This window comes from Thamnophis elegans, chromosome 3 (genome assembly GCF_009769535.1).
Source record: "Thamnophis elegans isolate rThaEle1 chromosome 3, rThaEle1.pri, whole genome shotgun sequence".
NCBI lineage: Eukaryota > Metazoa > Chordata > Lepidosauria > Squamata > Colubridae > Thamnophis > Thamnophis elegans.
The window spans coordinates 17265645-17285971 of record NC_045543.1 but is presented as its reverse complement, the minus strand read 5'-3'; positions in this window follow the sequence as shown (position 1 = coordinate 17285971).

The following is a 20327-nucleotide window of genomic DNA, read 5'->3' as shown; positions in this document are numbered from 1 at the left end:
TGAGAATGTATAAGAATGTGTGCTTTGATAATGAAGGTTGTTCAGAACTTGCAATGGTAAGCCATGGGCTAGCTTTCTGAACCTGGCTGACAAATAAACTTTTCCTGTATCCTGAGAAGTCTAAAGCCTGTCATTTTCTGCAACAAGATGCTTTAGGTGGTAAAATCTGAAAATCTACAACCATGCATCTTGTATTACATCCCTAAAGTTACATACATTATTTGGACTTAACATGGAAAAATTGTGGCCATGGCATATTGGAAGTGAAGCAGATATATAGGAGGTGATCAGAGGGCTAAATCAGTAGTTTGCAATCATGCTTAAGTAGACCTTGGGGCCTTTAGGCAGCCCCAAGTGGAAAAAAAATGCAATCCCTGTATATATAGAGGAAGCTACAGAAAAGCAAAGGATACATTATGCATATACTGCCTTTAAAATAAATGTAAAGGAAGGAAGGGGAAGGAGAGGAGGAAGGGAGGTAGTAGAGAAGGAAGGGAGGGAGAAAAGAAAGGGAAAATAAGGTGGTGTTACAACAAGCACTAGTGATGGTAAACAAAGCAACCCAAACTGTATATTATAACCTTTTAAATGGAATAACAAAAGTATAAGAATGGCAAAGAAAAAGAATAACTATGTGAATGTATACCTATAATTGTAAAGCATAATATAGGTAAACAATAATTTGTTATAAATAGCTAAGTATAAATAAATATAGAATTGTACATAAAAATGGATAACAAATAAGGGGACCATGAATGCAAGAGAGAAATGTATAGAAGGGAAAACACTAACTGTAAAGAAACCGATACGGAACTGCTATATGATATATGATGGAACTTCTTGTTCCTATGTTGTTTTAAGTCATGTGTTTGTTTTTGTTGATGTGTTTATGCGTTTAAAATAAAAATTTAAAAAAATAAAATAAATGTAAAAACATACTGAATATGCTCTATTTACAAGCCAAGCCTATACGTTTTTTTTCATCTATACGTTATCTTTTTCATCACTAATGGGACTTGGAGGGAATGGGACACAGGAGAAAGGAGGTTAAGGAACACTGATCTAAATAATTCAATGGCAAAGAAAAGATGTTAATAAATGCTTATAAGAAAGTTATTTTTAGTGTGAAAGAATCAAAGGTGTCACATAAAATCAAACACAACTATAAATGAAAAATTGGAAAGATAAAATACTGCGTGGTCAAGGCATGAAAGAAATGGAAGACAAGGGGAACAGTAATAAAATTCGATCCCTGTTCTTAAAAAAAAGGATAAAGTTTACCCCTCAGTTATTTTTGTTAGGTATAAATACTGATTGTACAGTTGTAGAGAATAATCTGATTTTGCATTTAATAACCACAGCTAGACTGCTGGTGGCACAATACTGGAAGAAGGAAGACTTGCCTACTATTCAAGAATGGACATTGAAAGTAACAAACCTAGCTGAGATGGCTAAAATATCTGCATATCTCAAGGACCATTCAAACGAGAGATATAAACTGGAGTGGAGAAGATGGATTGACTATACTCAAAATAAATATGGGACTAAGAAATTCCAGATAGCTTATGACTGAAGAAACAAGGAATGATATAATCTGTTTAGAGCTAGCCTAGCAAGGAGGAGTTAAAGCTCAAATGAAAAATGATATTAACATTTTTTTAAGTTTATTTTAGAATGTTTTTGTTAAAGATTTATACCCTGCATTGGTTCTTGGAAGTTGTGGGGGGGAGGTGGGGGGCAGTTGGGTGGGGAGGGGGGGAGGGAAGTAAATATTTGTAAAAGTTTTTTTTTCAAAATTCTCAATACAGCAGAAGAGCAAGCACAACCAACAACCAGAAAGCAACAGGGATGTCAGGGTTCCAAATAATACCCCCATAGCAAACAAAACTCTGAGGAAGGCAGATTCCTCAAAGAATAGTTTTATTGGATATATCATATTGGCACAGTTCTGGTGACAACCGACACTGAAGGTTCCCACGGTTTTCACCTAATTAAAAGTAAAAAAAAGTTTTTCCCCTTCCCCAAACAATCAGTCACATGGTCCAATCAAGGTGCTTATCCCTCTGCTCCAGTGTGACAACATTGAAGCTTCAAAATGGCTTTGGTCAGGTCAGCTTCATAGTTGACAAGTGAATGCAGCCTTGTGAAAAGGAAGAGACTGTGGATCACCTGGTAGGTGGCTGGAGCAAAATTGCCCAGATGGATTATGAAACAAGCCACGATCATCTGGCAATAATGGTACGTCGGAATTGATGTATGGGTTTGATCTTCTCCCAAAAGTGTTCCAGAAAGACCCTATTTTTTTTTTTAAAAAAAAACAACTTATGAGACTTCCAAATTGAGACAAACCAAAAGACAAATAACCAACTGTCTTTTGTGGGTAGAGCCGAGGTGGCGCAGTGGTTAGGGTGCAGTACTGCAGGCCACTTCAGCTGACTGTTATCTGCAATTCAGCGGTTCTAATCTCACCGGCTCAAAGTTGACTCAGCCTTCCAACCTTCCGAGGTGGGTGAAATGAGGACCCGGATTGTTGGGGGCGATATGCTGACTCTGTAAACCGCTTAGAGAGGGCTGAAAGCCCTATGAAGCGGTATATAAGTCTAACTGCTATTGCTATTGCTATAGAATTTCAGTGATTAAAATGAATATTTTACCTAGGATGCTATTTTTTATTTCAAACAATATTGATACTGACAACAAGACATTTTCTGAGTTTGTATGGCAGGATAAAAAAAAAATCAAGAATTAAATATAAATTGTTGCAAGATGCTAAAGGAAGAGGTGGATTAGGATGACACGATCTAAAATTGTACTTTGCTGCTTGCTGTCTTCTGGCATAGATGAAAGTTTGGGAGACTTTGAGAAATAGGATAGAAAGGATTCAAGATGGAATGACATGGTTTGAGATGTGGGAGGCATGGCTATTTACGGTATGACAAATTTAAGTTTAACATAGATTTTAAAAATGATTTTATCAGGCATGCTATATTGAGGGTTTGGAACAGGTATTGTTGCGAATTGTCAGTTGCCGGACCCTTCAGCAGCTGAATCAGAGGAGGAGGAGGTGTGGGAGTCAGGGTCAGCATGAAGGCAACCTGAGAGCTTTGAGGGGTGAGAGGGAATGGAGCTTGCAGAGAGAGAGGCTGAGCCTGGGCCATCTGTCAACCCTCAGATGGAGAGTCAACAGCCCCCAAGTGTGGAGGGCTGATGAGGAAGAGGAGGAACAGCTGGATCCAGTGTTTGATGCATGGATACGCAGAGGGCAGAGGAGAGGAGAGCAGTGGAAATTTGTGGGCTGATCCTTGGGAAGGAAGAGCCACCGCTGCTAGTGAAGCCCCACCCTAGCTCTGGGGATAAAAGGCAGGGGGCAGAGATGAATAGATGTGGCAGACAACTATTCATCTCCCTGTCGGACAGACTTGTTAGCCTGCAGTGAGAGAGAAACTTTTTGCTGGGGCTGCTCGCACTCCTAATAAAGGAATCATTGAGAGGGTTTGTTGTGTTTGGGGAGCTGGGTCAGAATAGGTATAAAGCAAAACTGACTCCAAAATTCCTCTATGGCTGTTACCCCAAGAATCCTTTTTTTCAGAAGAGAAATAATAGTTACTTAGCATGGTTGACCTATCCTGATTTATTGACTTTTTTCAAAGAACTAAATTAAAAACAAGAGAAGGATTGGAAACAGAAGGTCATACTTGTCAATCGTTTGCTTATGTTCAGTTGACGGGAAGATTTGAGTTGGACAAGGAGACTTGATTTTACAAATGGGAAAACTGACTTTGAGTTGGATTTGTCTACTAATGATGAGCATGTTATTGCTAAGATGTGTAAACCTCTGTTGAAAACAAATATGGGAGATGAATATGATTAAAGGGCAAAAAGTGGATATAATATAATGCTTGATCAATGGGAGAATATGTGGAGTAAAGGACTGAAATTTACACTGAATTATCATTTGAAAGAGAAGTTTTATAAGATGATGTGCTGTTTCAAAAGGCAAATTCATTTGGAACAGCTTACATCAGTGTTTCTCAACCTTGGCGACTTTCAGTCCTTTGGACTTCAACTCCCAGAATCCCCCAGCCAGCATAGCTGGCTGGGGGAATTCTGAGAGTTGAAGTCCACAGGACTGAAAGTCGCCAACGTTGAGAAACACTGGCTTACATCCTGCGGTGATACCTGCATCAAACAACATCTACCCATCCTTGATCTTTAGAAAACACTGGTTAGGTGGACCAAAATGCCAAATCCAGAAATGCCACAATTGCAATTGTGCAACCAACCATCTTCGTCACCTTCATCGTCATCATGATAACACATCTTGAAATGTTTGGCAATCATATTTGGAATATAGTATAGAAATGTGAACAATGAAGTTAATCTGATTCTGATCAGTAAGAGACAAAAGGTAAAATGGACTGTGGCTAGGAAGCAATAGGTGGCCTAATGTACAAATGTTGGTATTCATCTGATAGTCTTATCCTAATTTATATATATTTTCTTTTCAAAAGAACTGTTTTTCTTAAATGTGACATTTTCTGCAAAATCACTTATTTCTCTCTCTCTCTCTCCCTCCCTCCCTCCCTCCCCCTCCCCCCTCTCAGTGATGATTTACAACCAGTTCAGTGATCCAATGCTTTGTGCACGCTCCATGCACGTCAGCAGTTTTAACAAAACTTCCATATTATTCGGGGAGTAACCCAGCTGCTGTGCAAATCAGCTAAGAAGATATGAGTAAGTAAAGCGAAGGGCTGGTGGGTGGGCCAAACTGATTGTCAGAGCGAACCGTGCTGCTCCCAACTGATTGTCGGAGCTACCGGTTCGCCCGAATCAGTCCAAACCGGCTGAATCTCCCCTGCCCCCCCCACCCGTCTGTCTCTTGGTCTGCATGTGTAAATTATGCTTTAAAAATAAAAGCAGAAATCTCATTTGGCCACATACTGTTGGAAGCCTGAAACTACTGCCCAAGCCTCTCTATTTAAACTTAAAAATCAGATTGTGAGGACCCATCTTGGCAGCAAAAGTGATTTCAGTAAAACAAGGCAGAGAAGGTCAAGGAAACATCTTAGTAATCAATCATACCAATGATGGAAATCATCTGAGTTCACAGTCAGGACAAGAAAAAGTAGGAATTAAGCAATCAACCACATTGGGAGATGCAAAATGGTGAAGCAATGGAATCCCCTGTGTGTTACCTGTCTAACAAAACTACCGAATTCCCTTATTCCAAAGCCTGGGATAACTATGGGACAATCTCCCAATGAAACATTACAAAACATCTGGTCAAAATTTGGCCTATGTCACAAAGAGCTGTCCATATACTTTAGAGGAGGAGGAGGAGGAGGAGGAGGAGGAGGAGGAGGAGGATTGGCAATCTTAGCTATTTTCCAGGGCTGGTTGATGAGTTCAGGTCCATCCCCCCCCCCCAATGTTTTTGCTTCCAGCAAGGTATTTAACAGAATAACAGAGTTGGAAGGGACTTGAGGGTCTTCTATCAAAACCTCCTGCTGAGGCAGGAAACCCTATACCATTTCAGACAAGTGGTTCTCCAATCTCTTCTTTTAAAAAACCTCTAGGGTTCGAGCACCCACAACTTCTGGACTCAAGTTGTTCCACTGATTGTTCTAACTGTCAGGAAATTTCTCCTTACTTCTAGGTTGCTTCTCTCCTTTGCTTAGTTTCCATCCATTGCTTCTTGTCCTGTCCTCAGGTGCTTTGGAGAATAGCTTGACCCCCTCTTCTTTGTGGCAGCCCCTTAGATAACTGTTCTGACCCCCCTCGTCCCACACCAACAGACACTCCAAGCCAAAGATAAGTTATGGCATTTAATTAACAGACAGACAGCTCCTTGGCAGCAAACCAGCACAGACAAGCTTGGGCAGCAATAAACACAGATAAGGCTTGGCAGCAATCCAGCCTACCAAGCTCACAATAATGTTCTCCGACATTAATTCCTGCGTTGACTTCTGCAAGAGGGGCGTGTGCACAAGCAGTCTTTTTATAGTCTGGAGAGGAGCCTAATGACCACCAGCTGAGTGCAATTACCTTCTGTAACTGCACAACTGTTCCTTATGCCTATTAGCTCTTCGGTGCCAAGCATCCAGGAACAGCTCAGTGCTGGCATCTGGCTCACTCTCCCTTGTCTCCTCCCCACTGGTCCAAGGCTCAGGCGCCTCTTGTTAGCCAACAAGCCTCTCTGCGCCCTGCTTGGAGTCGGAACCCTGTCCAGGCTCCTCCACATCCTCCAAAGCCGACTCATAGGGCCCCTCACTGTCGGAGTCTGGTGGCAGCTCCAACAGCTCCTGCTGGGCCACAACAGATAACACTGCTATCTTGTCACCCCTAGTCCTTCTTTTCATTAAACTAGATATACCCAATTCCTTCAGTTCTTACTTGGAGGCTGCTGTGCCTCACATTTCCCACCACTGACCTACAGAACTACGGAACTGATAGGATTCAAGGGCAAGCATCTTGTTTGGTTGCTTGGCAACTGTAGGATGCAACATCTGGCTCAAAAAAGCAGGTAAGAGTTAGCAGAGAAGGCAGCTGTGCACATGTTGCTAGGCAAAGCGGTGATGGGGGGGTCGTTTCTTGAGAAAACTACAAGCAGAACTGCAGAACAGAGCAGGTGTTGCTTTTTAATTTGAAGTGTGTTTTATATCACAATGTAGTACAAGACCTAATTTCCTCACTGCAATAAATCTCTGAAGAAGATTGAGCTAAGAGAGAAGGACTGGGCCAACACGAGTCAGTGAGCTTCAACAGCTGGGGGAAGAGTTGAATCTGCATCTCTGGTTTCACCGCATTCCTGGACAAAACCACTTTCATTAATGCAAATGCCCATAATTGTTCTCTCTCACACCCACCTCTCGGATCCCTGCTGCAGAAACCAAGGCACCTCTCCTCTTTTTCTGCTGAACCACAAAAACAGTTTTCTTATCTATTTCATTTTCTTTCCCTTGCAGCAAAATACTGATACAATGAGATGATGTGTGTGATAGCTATGTTTTTACTCTCTTATTTGGGGCAGTTTTCTCTTGGCTGCTTGGAGGGATCATTGGTCAACATCGGGGAAGTGAAGATGGGCCATGCATCAGCCCCCAAAAGATCATTCTGATGAAAGTGGGGTAAAGCCACTGACCTTACGTTCTTTCAATTCTGTCTTGACACAACTCAATCAACCAATCAACCTGGAAGGGATCTTTCAGGTCTTCTAATCCAGCCCTTTGCTCAAGCAGGAGACCCTACTCCATTTCGGACATGTGACTATCCAGTCTCTTCTTTAAAACCCTCAGTGATGAAGCACCCACAACTTCTGAAGGCAAGCTCCAAAGAACCTTTGGAGGTCTCCTTCCCAAACCTTCTTATCCATATAAAAAACAGGACACAAGCTCATCTTCCCGTGAGGAACATCAATCTCAACAGAATGAGGGGTTCTCTCAAATCTGCGATTGGCCAAAAGCAAAAGCAGCAGGATGGCACTCTCCTCATCCCCATTGGAGATGACCACCAGACCATTTCTGCCCCAAATCTCAGCCTGCAACCAGATCAGAAAGCATTCAAACAACCCTTCTCCTCCGAGGAGGTCTGGGGACTCAGCCGATCCAGCAACCAGGAAGCATTGGTCTTTATCCCAACTGGCAGCTGCTCCACAACACCATTTCTGGTCCACAACAAGGCCGCTCAGGTCAGCCCAATTCCACTACATCATTTCCTGGTGGGTATTTCTCCCCACCCCCCACCAGTCAGTACAGGTAGTCCTCAACTTATGACCACAATTGAGCCCAAGATTTCTGTTGTTAAGTGAGACATTGGTTCAGTGAATTTTATCACCTTCTTGCCTCAGTGGTAAAGTGAATCACTGCGGTTATTAAATTAGTGACACGGTTGTTAAGTGAATCTGGCTTCCCCATTGACTTTGCTTGTCAGAAGGCCGCAAAAGGTGATCACATGACCCCGGGACACAGCAATGGTCATAAATATAAACCAGTTGGCAAGCATCTTGATTTTGATCACATGATCATGGGGATGGTCTGAAGGTGGTAACTATGAGAAACGGCCATAAGTCACTTTTTTCAGTGCCATTATAGCAATAGCAATAGCAGTTAGACTTATATACCAATTCATAGGGCTTTCAGCCCTCTCTAAGCGGTTTACAGAGTCAGCATATTGCCCCCAACAACAATCCGGGTCCTCATTTTACCCACCTTGGAAGGATGGAAGGCTGAGTCAACCCTGAGCCGGTGAGATTTGAACCGCCGAACTGCAGAACTGCAGTCAGCTGAAATAGCCTGCAGTGCTGCATTTAACCACTGCGCCACCTCGGCTCATTACAACTTTGAATGGTCACTAAATGAACTGTTGTAAGTCGAGGACTACCTGTATACTTAGCTATCCTTATCTCTTCCTCTACCTTCACACGGCAGTTGGACACACATTCTTACATTGTTTTTCTGTCTGGTGTTGGCTTTGAGCAAAATCAACAGAAGTTGGCACTAGAACATCTCCCTTCTTGGAGAGACCAATTCTCCGAAGACAATCAACCAGCCCAGAAGGGGAAAAGACTCCAGCACCTCTCCACCAGTAATCAGCACTCAGATGAGCATAGATCAATTCCAAGGTTAACTTCAGACCAACAATCAAATAAGCAACACCCCAATCAGGAAACTGCCAAAGAGCCATCGGTAAACAGCCCAACCAAAGAATCTCTAAGACCGCCCCCACCCACACATAGGCAAGATACCAGAATGTAAACTGACAGCAAACTGCACTCCTTACTAGCACTGATGCTGTTACCTAGTTTGGGTAATGAAATGTCTGCAAGAATACAAGCAAGCTCAGAGAGCACCAAGCCAGCTCATAACTGTTTAGACAATTCTCCTTTGCTGCTATCCTTCCTCCACGAAGCGTCCTTGATGCTTTGATTTTACTACCAATGCATCAATCTGGGAATCTAATTTTCCACGGAATTGCATGCCAGTCAGCCATCAACCGTGACATTCACCTCTATCGCTCTGAACTAATTACTTATTGAACTCAGCCTTTCCTCAAAGGCTTATCACAAACATGTGAAATTGTGTGAAAGGTACACACAGAGAGTATTGTCGCAAATATCTTTTGCCACTAGTTATATGAAAGCCGCAGCTGGAGCCAATTGCTTTCTTTTCTATCACAATCGATTCTTTCACGTATCCTCGCTCGCAGTTCTGTGCCACTCTCTCAGGTACAGGCAATATAGATTGGGAGTTTAATAAAAGCCAGGCAATTACACGAAGCAACATTCAAGCCACTTTTTTTTTTTCCTAAGAAAATGGAGCACTGGATTGTGCAAGTACAATCACGATTTAATGGCACACTCCCTCCACTTAAAACTTATGTGCAAATCAAATTACGGCTATATAAAAGGCTGCTCTCCCAACTTCCCTTCTGCATTGCCAGTGACAGGCAGGGATTTTAAAACCTGGCAGAATGCAAGTAATGAAACCTTACTGACGATTCAATCCCTCCTATTAGTTGGAGGAACTGGAGGTGCCTTGTCTCCTAAGAGAAGGAAAAGCAGAGCATGTAATTTTGCTGGAGTCTGCTTCAAAGAAATGTCATCACCCCCACTCCTAGATTTGAACATCCCTAATGCATAGAATAGAATAGAATAGAATAGAATAGAATAGAATAGAATAGAATAGAATAGGATAGGATGGGATGGGATGGGATGGGGGGGAGGGGAGGGGAGAGGAGAGGAGAGGAGAGAATATTTTTTATTGGCCAAGTGTGACTGGACACACAAGGAATTTGTCTTTGGTGCTTAAGCTCTCAGGATACATAAAGAAAAATAAAATAGAATACATTCATCAAGAATCATAAGATACAACACTTAGTGATAGTCATAGGTTACTAATAAGCAATCAAATCATACTAGGAAACAAATAAAACAATATAAATCGTAGAGATACAAGCCACATGGTTATAGTCATAAGTGGGAGGAAATAGGTAATAGGAATGATGAGAAGAATAATAGGAATACAGTCTTAATAAATAATTTGACAGCATGGTGAGAATTAGTTGTTTAGCAGAATGATGGCATTCAGGGATAAACTGTCATTGTATCTAGTTGTTCTGGTATGCAGTGCCCTATAGCATCGTTTTGAGGGCAGAAGTTAAAACAATTTATTTCCAGGATATGAGGGGTCCGTACTAGATATTTTCACAGTCCTCTTTTTGACTTGTGCAGTATACAGGTCGTCAATGGAAGGCAGATTGGCAGCAATTCTAATTATCCTCTGAAGTCTATGTCTATCTTGTTTGGTTGAAGAGCCATACCAGACATGATAGAGGTGCAGATGACTCAATAATTCCTCTGTAAAACTGTAAAACTGAATCAGCAGCTGCTTGGGCAGTTTGAGCGTTCTGAGTTGGTGCAGAAAGAACATTCTTTGTTGTGCCTTTTTGTTGACATTTTTGATGTTAGGTGTCCATTTTAAGTCTTGACATATGATAGAACCTAGAAACTTGAAAGTTCTCTACTGTTGATACTGTGGCAATAGACATGCAAAATGGGTCTTTCAGGCACCACACAGCAAATTCATGATTAGCTTATAGTTCTTGGGCTTAAACCCCACAGACGTTCGGACCCCCACCTCCCAAAGACCCATTAGATCACACAGAGGAGGCCTCCTCCGGGTTCGTCTACCAGCCAATGTCATCTGGCTACTACCCAGGGGAGGGCCTTCTCTGTGGCGGCTCCGGCCCTTTGGAACGAGCTCCCCGCAGAGATTCGGACCCTCACCTCTCTCCAGGCCTTCCGAAAATCCCTTAAAACCTGGCTGTGTCGACAGGCCTGGGGCCGATGAGTTCCCTTCCCCTCTTGAATCGTGTGGCTGTTGGTTGTTTTAAATGCCCTGTACTTTTGTAGTTTTTGTGTTTTTCCCTTCCCCTCCTTGGGTTTGTGCGCCGCCCTGAGTCCCGCCGGGAATAGGGCGGCATATAAATAAAATGAAACTCAAACTCAAAACTCAAACATTCAGGGAGAACTATTGCCCATTACATTATCCAAAACAAGATGGATGCAAATTACCAGAAATCTAAAATCATGCATCTTGCTAAGATAGCCAACACCTAGATAACTGAGAAGAAAAAGATTGAACAGGTGCAATCTGTTAAATATCTAGTAGTAGTATTTTATGATGGAGGACCTGGAAAAGCTATGGTGAATATATTAAGCAAGTGGCATCAAAATCTACATAAACTAACTTTTTTTACGCCAAAGATGGTGAATTGATACCTCTTTCACTAAAGCTTTTTGAATCTAAAACACCAGTCCAAATACTCTACGTAATTTGCGTTGACCCACGTATGAAGGAAAAACATCCTAGAGACAACACTGTGCAAGTAAGATTTTACTAGGTCACAGGTGAACCCCATCCAATGCTCAGGTTTGTTGCGAGACACCCAAAATAGAACATATTGCATGGAAAGTATCAGTGATATACTAGTTTTTTTTCTTTCTCACTGCCTTACTATTGCTAGTCTTAGCTGATAAATTATATTTCACTATGGATGGAAATCAGTAAAGCAGACTTGCCTATAGTTGATGCTACCAAGATTTAGTGATATTGAATATCCTTCTGAAGTCATTCTGGATGCTATTTGGGAGCCTGACACTCAGACTCTCAAAGCTCCAGATGTACAGTAGATCCAGGTTCTTGGGAACCTGCAAGGTATTTGTATACCTTTATTTCCTTGAGTTTGTGGAAATGATTTTTCGGGGGCAAGGATTACATCCTTCCATGTCCACTCTTATTTGACAGGTGTGCTAATATTCTCCTATCTCAGCACATTTGCACTTGTGACTCCAGGAAAATCAATATCATTCAACAAGTCCTTTTTAGTGTAACACTTATAATGATCTTCATAAAGGCATCATAACCCTCTTTGAATAAGTGCAGCTGGGAGAATGGATGGTTTTATACCCATTTTTTATCCTTCAGAGTCAAATTGTGAAACCGCCTGCACGGCAGCTAAATTTATTCTTGTAGCAGTTAAAACAAGGCAAGCTGTAACATCAAACATCACCTGGCAGCCTTTCTCTTTCCTTTCCTTTTAATTTTTTTGAGTTTCTTTGAGTGTTTCTAATGCTAATCTTTCATCAGGTATCAGATTTGGAGTATATCATGAAAGACAACAAGTATTATTTAATATTCAAATATACTGGCTGGAATGTTTGGCAAACTCCACTTAAAAGCATATAGACAAAAACATCCTGATAAGATTTGAGGTTGGCAAATAGTGAGGACAATGGAGAAAAACCGGAGGCTGATTTAAAATGAATTCAAGGTACTAATTATGACCTTTAAAGTGCTCCATGGCTTAGGCCCAGGGTACCTGTGAGACCACCTACTGCCACCAGTAGCCTCCCATCGTCCAGTGCGATCCCACAGAGTTGGCCTCCTCAGGGTACCGTTGGCCAGACAGCTAGCGACCCCCATGGGGAGGGCCTTCTCTGTGGGAGCGCCTTCCCTCTGGAATGAGCTGCCCCCGGAACTTCGTATAATCCCTGACCTCCGGTCCTTCCGACGCGCCCTAAAAAGTTGGCTTTTCCAGCAAGCCAGCCTGGCCTGAACAAAACAAAATAACTTATTGACCACTGTTAATTTTAATTTTAATTCTTTTTTAAAAAATGTATTGTCAATTTTAATTGGGTTTGGGATATTCCATTTAATTTTTTTTTAACTTTTGTATTATGTGTTTCCTTTAATTGTTGTACACCCCCCTGAGTCCTTGGAGAAGGGCGGCATATAAATCTAATAAATCTCAATCTCAATCTCAATTGGGAATAATTAGCAAATGGAAAGTAAGAAATATGGCAAATCACTTGGTTTTTAGTAACAGCCCCTGCTTACAGCAATAGCACTTAGACTTAAATGTCACTTCATAGTGCTTTTACAGCCCTCTCTAAGCGGTTTACAGAGTCAGGATATTGCGCCCAACAATTTGGGTCCTCATTTTACCAATCTCGGAAGGATGGAAGGATGAGCCAACCTTGAGCCTGGTGAGATTCGAACTGCCAAATTTCAGGCAGCTGGCAATACTGCACTCTAACCACTGCGCCACCGAGGCTTATCCCGCTCCATACTGTCATATCACAAACTGAGACGTTACTGAAGCTTCCTCTCCAGCAGGACTGCAATGTCTCCAACTGCCTTGAACTGCTGTATGAACAGAACAGATGGAGTTCCTAAAATGAATGGAGTTTGGGGATTTGTCAACAACTCAGGACATAGGTTGAAACGTCCTTTGGAGTAGAGAGAAAAGAGATATTAAAGTCCTTTAGGATGCTTCTGCTTCACTGGTTGTTTCTCAAGATGATCCAGGATAGCCTTCTTCAACCGGGTAACCATCTGTCAGGCCCAAGGAGACCACACAGCAAAATCCAATTGAGTTTAATCTTTTATTTGCTTACTCCTAACGGGCAGAATCTTGCCAAACTAAACATACAACTTTCTAACCTACCAGATACACCCTGGGAGATTCTAGGACATGGCTTTCCCCCACTCCAGTTCAGACCGCACAGTCTCTTAACCCAGGTTTGTTTTGGGGGGGAAACTCTGGTGTTGCCAAAAGCTCTCCCTTCTGCTCCTCCAGATGCACATACCATCAGACCACCAGATGTTTTGGAACTGAAAACCCTGTGATTCCCAGCTGATTTCTAGAATGTATAGTTCTACATACTGAGAAGGTATCAGATGTGGGGAGGCAGGTCTAGAGCTTCTCCTGTTGAAGCTTCTGTGACTATGCACACTGGACCATGGCCATAGATGCAACGTGATCCTTTTATTCTTTGAATATTTGCCTCAGCCCACCTTGCTTAAGCAAACTGAAACATTATTTTCCTTGTGTAGATATGAACTTAAACTTCTGATTAAATATGCACAGAAAAAGTGGGAAGGCATAAAAGAAACAGAAGGAAAACATGAACCACAACCTCAAATATGTACTAAATTGAGAGACCTGCTGACATAATTCAGCAAGGGAAGTCTTGCCCACAGTGGGTACAAGATCAACAGAAAGTGTGCAGTTAAAGCTGGGCCTAACATAATCCACTACACTGAAGTCTGAGTGTACCTGTGTTTCTCCGAAAATATGACCTACCCCAAAATAAGCCCTTGCCTGCTTTTCATGCTGCTCGCAATATAAGCCCTACCTCCCAAATAAGCCCTAGTTAAGGACATCATCGGGGCAGTGGGCATAACCAGCTGACATTGCTCACATTGGGGGGTGCCTGTGGGGAGAGCAAGGTTTATTCACGCCAGTGGTAAGTTCCTACCGGTTTGGACTGGTTCGGCCAAACTGGTAGTGGTTTGGCAACCTGGGTCGCTGGAACCGGCAGCAACCCAGGCCTGCCACACTCCCAAACCGGTTCCCCGGGCGGCGCCCGAGGTGCCGCCATCTTGTTTTTCAGTTCTGCACATGCGCAGAACAATTTTAATTGCACTGCACATGCGCACGCAGCACTCAGCACACAGCACGCACCAAGTGCACACATGAGCAAACTAGCAGTAGTGCCTGCCAGAAATCCCCACCCCACCCCTGCTTCACACTCCCTTACCTTCTTTTCTCCCCGAGCAATTGCCGCTTGCCTCTTTCAGCAAATCAGAAGGGGCTGAAAGGGAAGAAACTGTCCGTTTTTCCCTGGATTGATATCAGAAGCCGCCACCATCGCTGGCCCCAAGGTCCAGCTGCTGGGCCAGCTACACCTCCTGCTGCTGAGGCTGAGGGCCAGTGGCTGCTCTTCTGCCAAATACTATTTTTCTCAAATGATGTATATAGAAAGATAGATTTATGTTTGCATGTCTCGCGTGCAAGTTGAAAACTCCATATCCCCCTGTAGGCTAGGAAAGACTAAGTCCAAAGACTAAGCCCAGCTATGCCTAGCTAATGACTATCCTAAAGAGTCTGAAGTGGATCCACTGTGTTTCAAACAACATTTGATCCCTAAGGAGATGCCAGAGATCAAACTTAAGACCTTTTCATGCAAAGAATACGCTCTATTTTCAGAGCAACAGACTTTTCCCTTATAGATCGATTGAAACCAGTGCAACCGAAAAGCTAATTTAAATGTGTCAGAGCTTCAATCCCTACAAAGATATGGTACCTCTAAAAAAAAACAGCAGTGACATTTTGTTTCCCTGTAGCCTTACTTTACTTTTCGTTCTGAACGTCTGGCTTCCGAAAACCATTCCTTCCCTAAAAATGGTTTTCTTTGTCTTCGCATTTGATGCTCTTATCTTCATTGAGGTTAAGTTATTTATTCAGAGGCCATAATGCAACCTCCAGTCAAATTCACATTTGAGGAAGTATATATAGAATAGCAGTTTTAATTAACATTCTATTTTTAAAAACTGAAGATACAGTCTCCCCTTGCCGCTAAAAATTAAGTGTGCCTGTGTAGTCTGAGCAGAGAACAACTGTGGGAATTCCTCCTCATCTGTTTTTGTGCAGATCTTGAGCAGATGGGAAGATTTTAACTTCAACAGTTCCACGTCAGAAATGTAAAAGAAGTCTTCTCTGCATAGAAATTCAGTAATTGAAAGTGTCACCTGTTGAATTTGTGTAGTTCTCATGCTGTTGCTAAAGAAGCCATGAGAGATTTGGAGAGAGAAAAACCATCTGGGGTACCAGATTATACCTGAAATGTCACGCAAAGGGGGACAATGGTAATTAAAAGTCACCTTAAGTTTAAGGAGGAAGTGTAAAGCATGTTCTATTTACCATTGATGCTTCAAAAAAAAACCAAGCAGCTTGGAATATAAGATTAAGGATCTTTCATTTCTCACAAACCGTAAACACTTCGTTTAATCCCAAATGTGATCAAAGTTTTACAAATCAGAATGTGTACATCAAGCTTGGTTTTCAAAATAAAGCATCTGGAGAGGGACGTCCCCAAGCAAGTATCAAATGCAGATTCTCCGATAACAAATTTTCATCTGGTAAGTGTACAGTACATCTAATGCCAAGTTTCTCAATCTTAGCAACTTGAAAATGGGTGGACTTCAACTCCCAGAATTCCCTAACTAGCATGGTGGTTGGGGATTTCCGGGAATTGAAGTTCAGTCCACCCATCTTAAATCGCTAAGGTCGAAAAATACCGGTTCTAATGCTTTGAGTACTTTCCTCAAATTCTACCTACTATATTAATTATGGAAGGAGAAATTGAAGAAATCAAAAACTGGTACCTCAGGTCTGTCATGGTAGACTAAAGTTTTGCACCGAATTGAGCAATGTCCCCACAAACAACAGACATGGGAAAGATTTGTCTTCCTTTACCTGAACTTATGAGAGGCTTACATCAAAAGACAGCAGGCCTGTAGCACCAGACTTTCTTTCCCTATCAACAAGTATTATTTTTATTTAATTATTTTTCACCTTTATTGTTTTTAACGAAGGTAGCAAACATACCTAATACTTTTCCTCCTCCTATTTTCCCCACAAGGACCCTGTGAGGGGAGCCGAGGTGGCGCAGTGGTTAGAGTGCTGTACTGCAGGCCACTTCAGCTGACTGTTATCTGCAGTTCGGCGGTTCAAATCTCACCAGCTCAGGGTTGACTCAGCCTTCCATCCTTCCGAGGTGGGTGAAATGAGGACCCAGACTGTGGGGGCAATATGCTGACTCTGTAAACCGCTTAGAGAGGGCTGAAAGCCCTATGAAGCGGTATATAAGTCTAACTGCTATTGCTATTGCTAGTTGGGCTGAGAGGCAGTGACTGGCCCAAAGTCACCCAGCCGGCTTTCATGGCTAAGGTGCAACTAGAACTCCCAGTCTTCTGGTCTCTAGACTGGTGCCTTAAACACTAGACCAGGGCTGTTAAACTCATGGCCCATGGGCCAGGTGCATCACACACTGGCCATGCCCAAGCCTGGTTTAGTAAAGGGGGGAAAAGTCATGTCACATGACGATGCCGTGACAATGCGGGTTTTGACATCCCTGCACTAAACCATCCATGTGAGTTCTCTGCTTATTCACATCAACTGCTGACTGCCACTTTATGGTGTCACCACCAATGCAACTGGAGAGTTAGTTACATCCAATAGGACCTGAACAGTTCCCAGCTCCTGACCATGTTATCTGCAGAGACATCAATAAATTAGGGAGGGAGGGAGGGAGGGAGGGAGGGATGGAGGGACGGAGGGACGGAGGGAGGGAAGAAAGGTGTTTCAGAAGATGTCATTATGAACACTCTTGATGATTCAGGTTTTCAACCACTTTGCTGTAGAAATGCCCAAATGTATGTACCCTATCCATGCTACAGTACATAACACCTGGGGACTATCCAGATTTTTTTTGACACTGGAGGCAAGTTGTCATACAAACCTGTTCTGACCCCCTCCTCCATCCAGTAACGAATGCCGAGACAAGCTTAACTGGAATGTACTTTAATTAGCAAAACACCAAAACCTCGGTGGCTGAAAGCCAAGCAAACAACAGATAAGGACCTTGGCAGCAACTCAGACAAACTCAGGCAGCAATAAACACAGATAAGGCTTGGCAGCAATCCAGCCTGCCAAGCTCACAGTAATGTCCTCCGACATTCAATCCTGCGTTAACTTCTACAAAGAGGGCCGTGTTCACAAGTAGCTTTTATAGTCTGGAGAGGAGCCTAATGACCACCAGCTGAGCGCAATTACCTCCTGTAATTGTTCCTGACGCCTATTAGCTCTTCGGTGCTGGGCATCCAGGAACAACTCACTGCTGGCTTCTGGATCATTCTCCCCTGTCTCCTCCCTACTGGTCCAAGGCTCAGGCACCTCCTGGTGGCCAACCAGTCTCTCTGCGCCTTGCTTGGAGTCGGAACTCTGTCCGGGGTCCTCCACATCCTCCAGAGCCGACTCAGAGGGCCCCTCGCTATCGGAGTCTGGTGGCAGCTCCAACGGCTCCTGCTGGGCCTCAACACAAACCACTCCCTGATTCCTAACAGAATATTAAGTAACTGTTAAGTATATGTGAAATTAGTAGCCTGAACCAGCTACTTCGTCTTACCCAACAGGATTTGCCCCATAGTGGCTTAGGAAACCTAACCTACACCTCACTAAACTATACTTGGCTATAACAATAGGAGCCCAGTCAGTTTCTTCTGAGTTGCTTGTGGTTTGTGTAGCAAACCATTTTCTTTGATGCTCCCAGCCTGAGTGGTTAATAAGACATCAGGAAATCCTTTCTCTAGACCACTAAACCATAAAGCCTAACACTGCCCGCATTTGACCTCTTCTTCTGGCAGAAGGCTCTTGGAAGAACCATGCACCTCTATCCTTACAATAATTAAATGCAAGGAAAAGAGTTCCTGGATTGATAAGAACACAGGTATTGAATTTTGGCTCTAACACCTTTCCTCTTCAGTAATTCCAACATATAGTTTAACTTACTGTTCTCTCCTTCCACCCCTGCAAAATCATTGCTGGAAAGAAAAATTTAATCAGGAACCCAGAGCTTCTCTTGGGCTGGAACTCATTGTCAAGGAAAAATCATTAATTCCACAATGTCTGCAGTAACATTCTCTCATTATACATCAAAAGCATCTGCACTTTTGAAAGTGTAATCAACACCTAGGCTCATAATGCAGGGATCCTGTAGGCAGGCTCCAGAACATTTCACTCAAGAAGATTATTTAACTCAATCCTTGGTGAAGAAAAAGCGGGAAGAAAAACCTGTTTTTGTTGTTTTATCCCTAAGGTGCCTGGTAGTGGTACCCATTATTATTTGAAGAGCTATTCCTCTATTCATGATTTCACAGTTACCTGACATGTAATTATCAGTGTTCCCATAGCAGGCTTCCTGGTTTTAGATTGTGTTCCATTTCTAAGCTGCATTATTGTTTGCTTGCTTATGATTTCAGAATCTCAACTTTTCACTTGGAAAGCATCTGCTGCAGAAACCTCTTTATTTGCCAGTGTGTAAAGTTACAGATCATTATTATCTGTCCATCCATCCATCCATCCATCCATCCATCCATCCATCTAGCTACTATGGACCTACTGAAACATTTTAGAGATGTGTTGTGGCTGTCCATTCTGTTGTGGCCCAAACCTGGCTCATTTAAGCAATCAAGTTGTAGGCCACAACATAACCTATGTTCCTACATTCATACATTAACCTATATTATAAAAACTAGAAAAAAGAGGGGAAAAAGAAGACACTGTCTATTACAGCATGATGTTGAAAAACCCATTTGGTTGACCTTATTATTATTATCTCTTCCTACTGGGTTAGCATGGCAGCTACACAATTTCTGAGATATAGGTCGATGAAATAAATAGTTTGTTTACTGGACCACTGGTTCTTCCCCTGAAGTCACTTGGGGTCAATTCAGTTTCCTGTGAATGTTTTATTAAAAAGGAACTTTAAAACTTCACATGTGATGTGTGTGTATGAGAGAGACAGAGAGAGACAGATCCTCAATTCGTTATAGTGAATACACTTGTATGTGTGCGTCCCCCCCACCCATACATTTTTAGCACAACAATTGCATATTGAAGTTGTGCTTCAACCCAAATGTTTGTAAATGAAGTAAATTTCAAAAAATGCCAACCAACCAGATCTGAGTAAGCGCAGTGTCTTTTGAATTTTGCATTCAGCTGGAGAAGTGAGTTGTGCGTGGACAAAGTGAAGCAGCATTCCTGTATTGGAATTGACTGGCTGTTCTTCTGCCAAAACTTTCAGAAGATCTGAGGAACTAGGTCAACAAAAAGTGAAGGAATCCAGGAAGAGGGTTTAAAAGTCAAATTGGCAGCTATCGCCTAATGATCAAAGCCCTACATCTTTTGTATGCACATCAATGTCACATATGCATGCAGAGGGGTTAAGGTTAGGGTTACATAGTCGCAGCTACCATCTTGATTTTTTGACACTACTACTTCTCCCCGCACCCTGCCATTCTCATAGGTGCCACTGGTAAAAGTGATAAATAATGCCATTAAACAGTTATAGCAGGGGTGAATAAAATATGGAACAACACTTACAGACTAACTTGACCAAGTGTTTTCAGGTCTAGGACAAATTTACGACACCCAATCCGCTGGGGGCATCTTGCCATGGCTAACTCATCACGGGACAATTCGCCGCAGACAATTCCATACAGGATAACTCAATGCGATAAACATCATCCGCTTCTGTTTCTTTGACCTTATTTCCATTGACAAAAATGGAAAATGTGGAAAAAACAAGGGTGGATAACATTTATCGTGTTGAGTTGTCCCACATGGAATTTTCCATGGCGAGTTATCCCACAGCGAGATGGCCATGGGGAGATGACCACAGTAAGTTGATCATGGCAAATTGT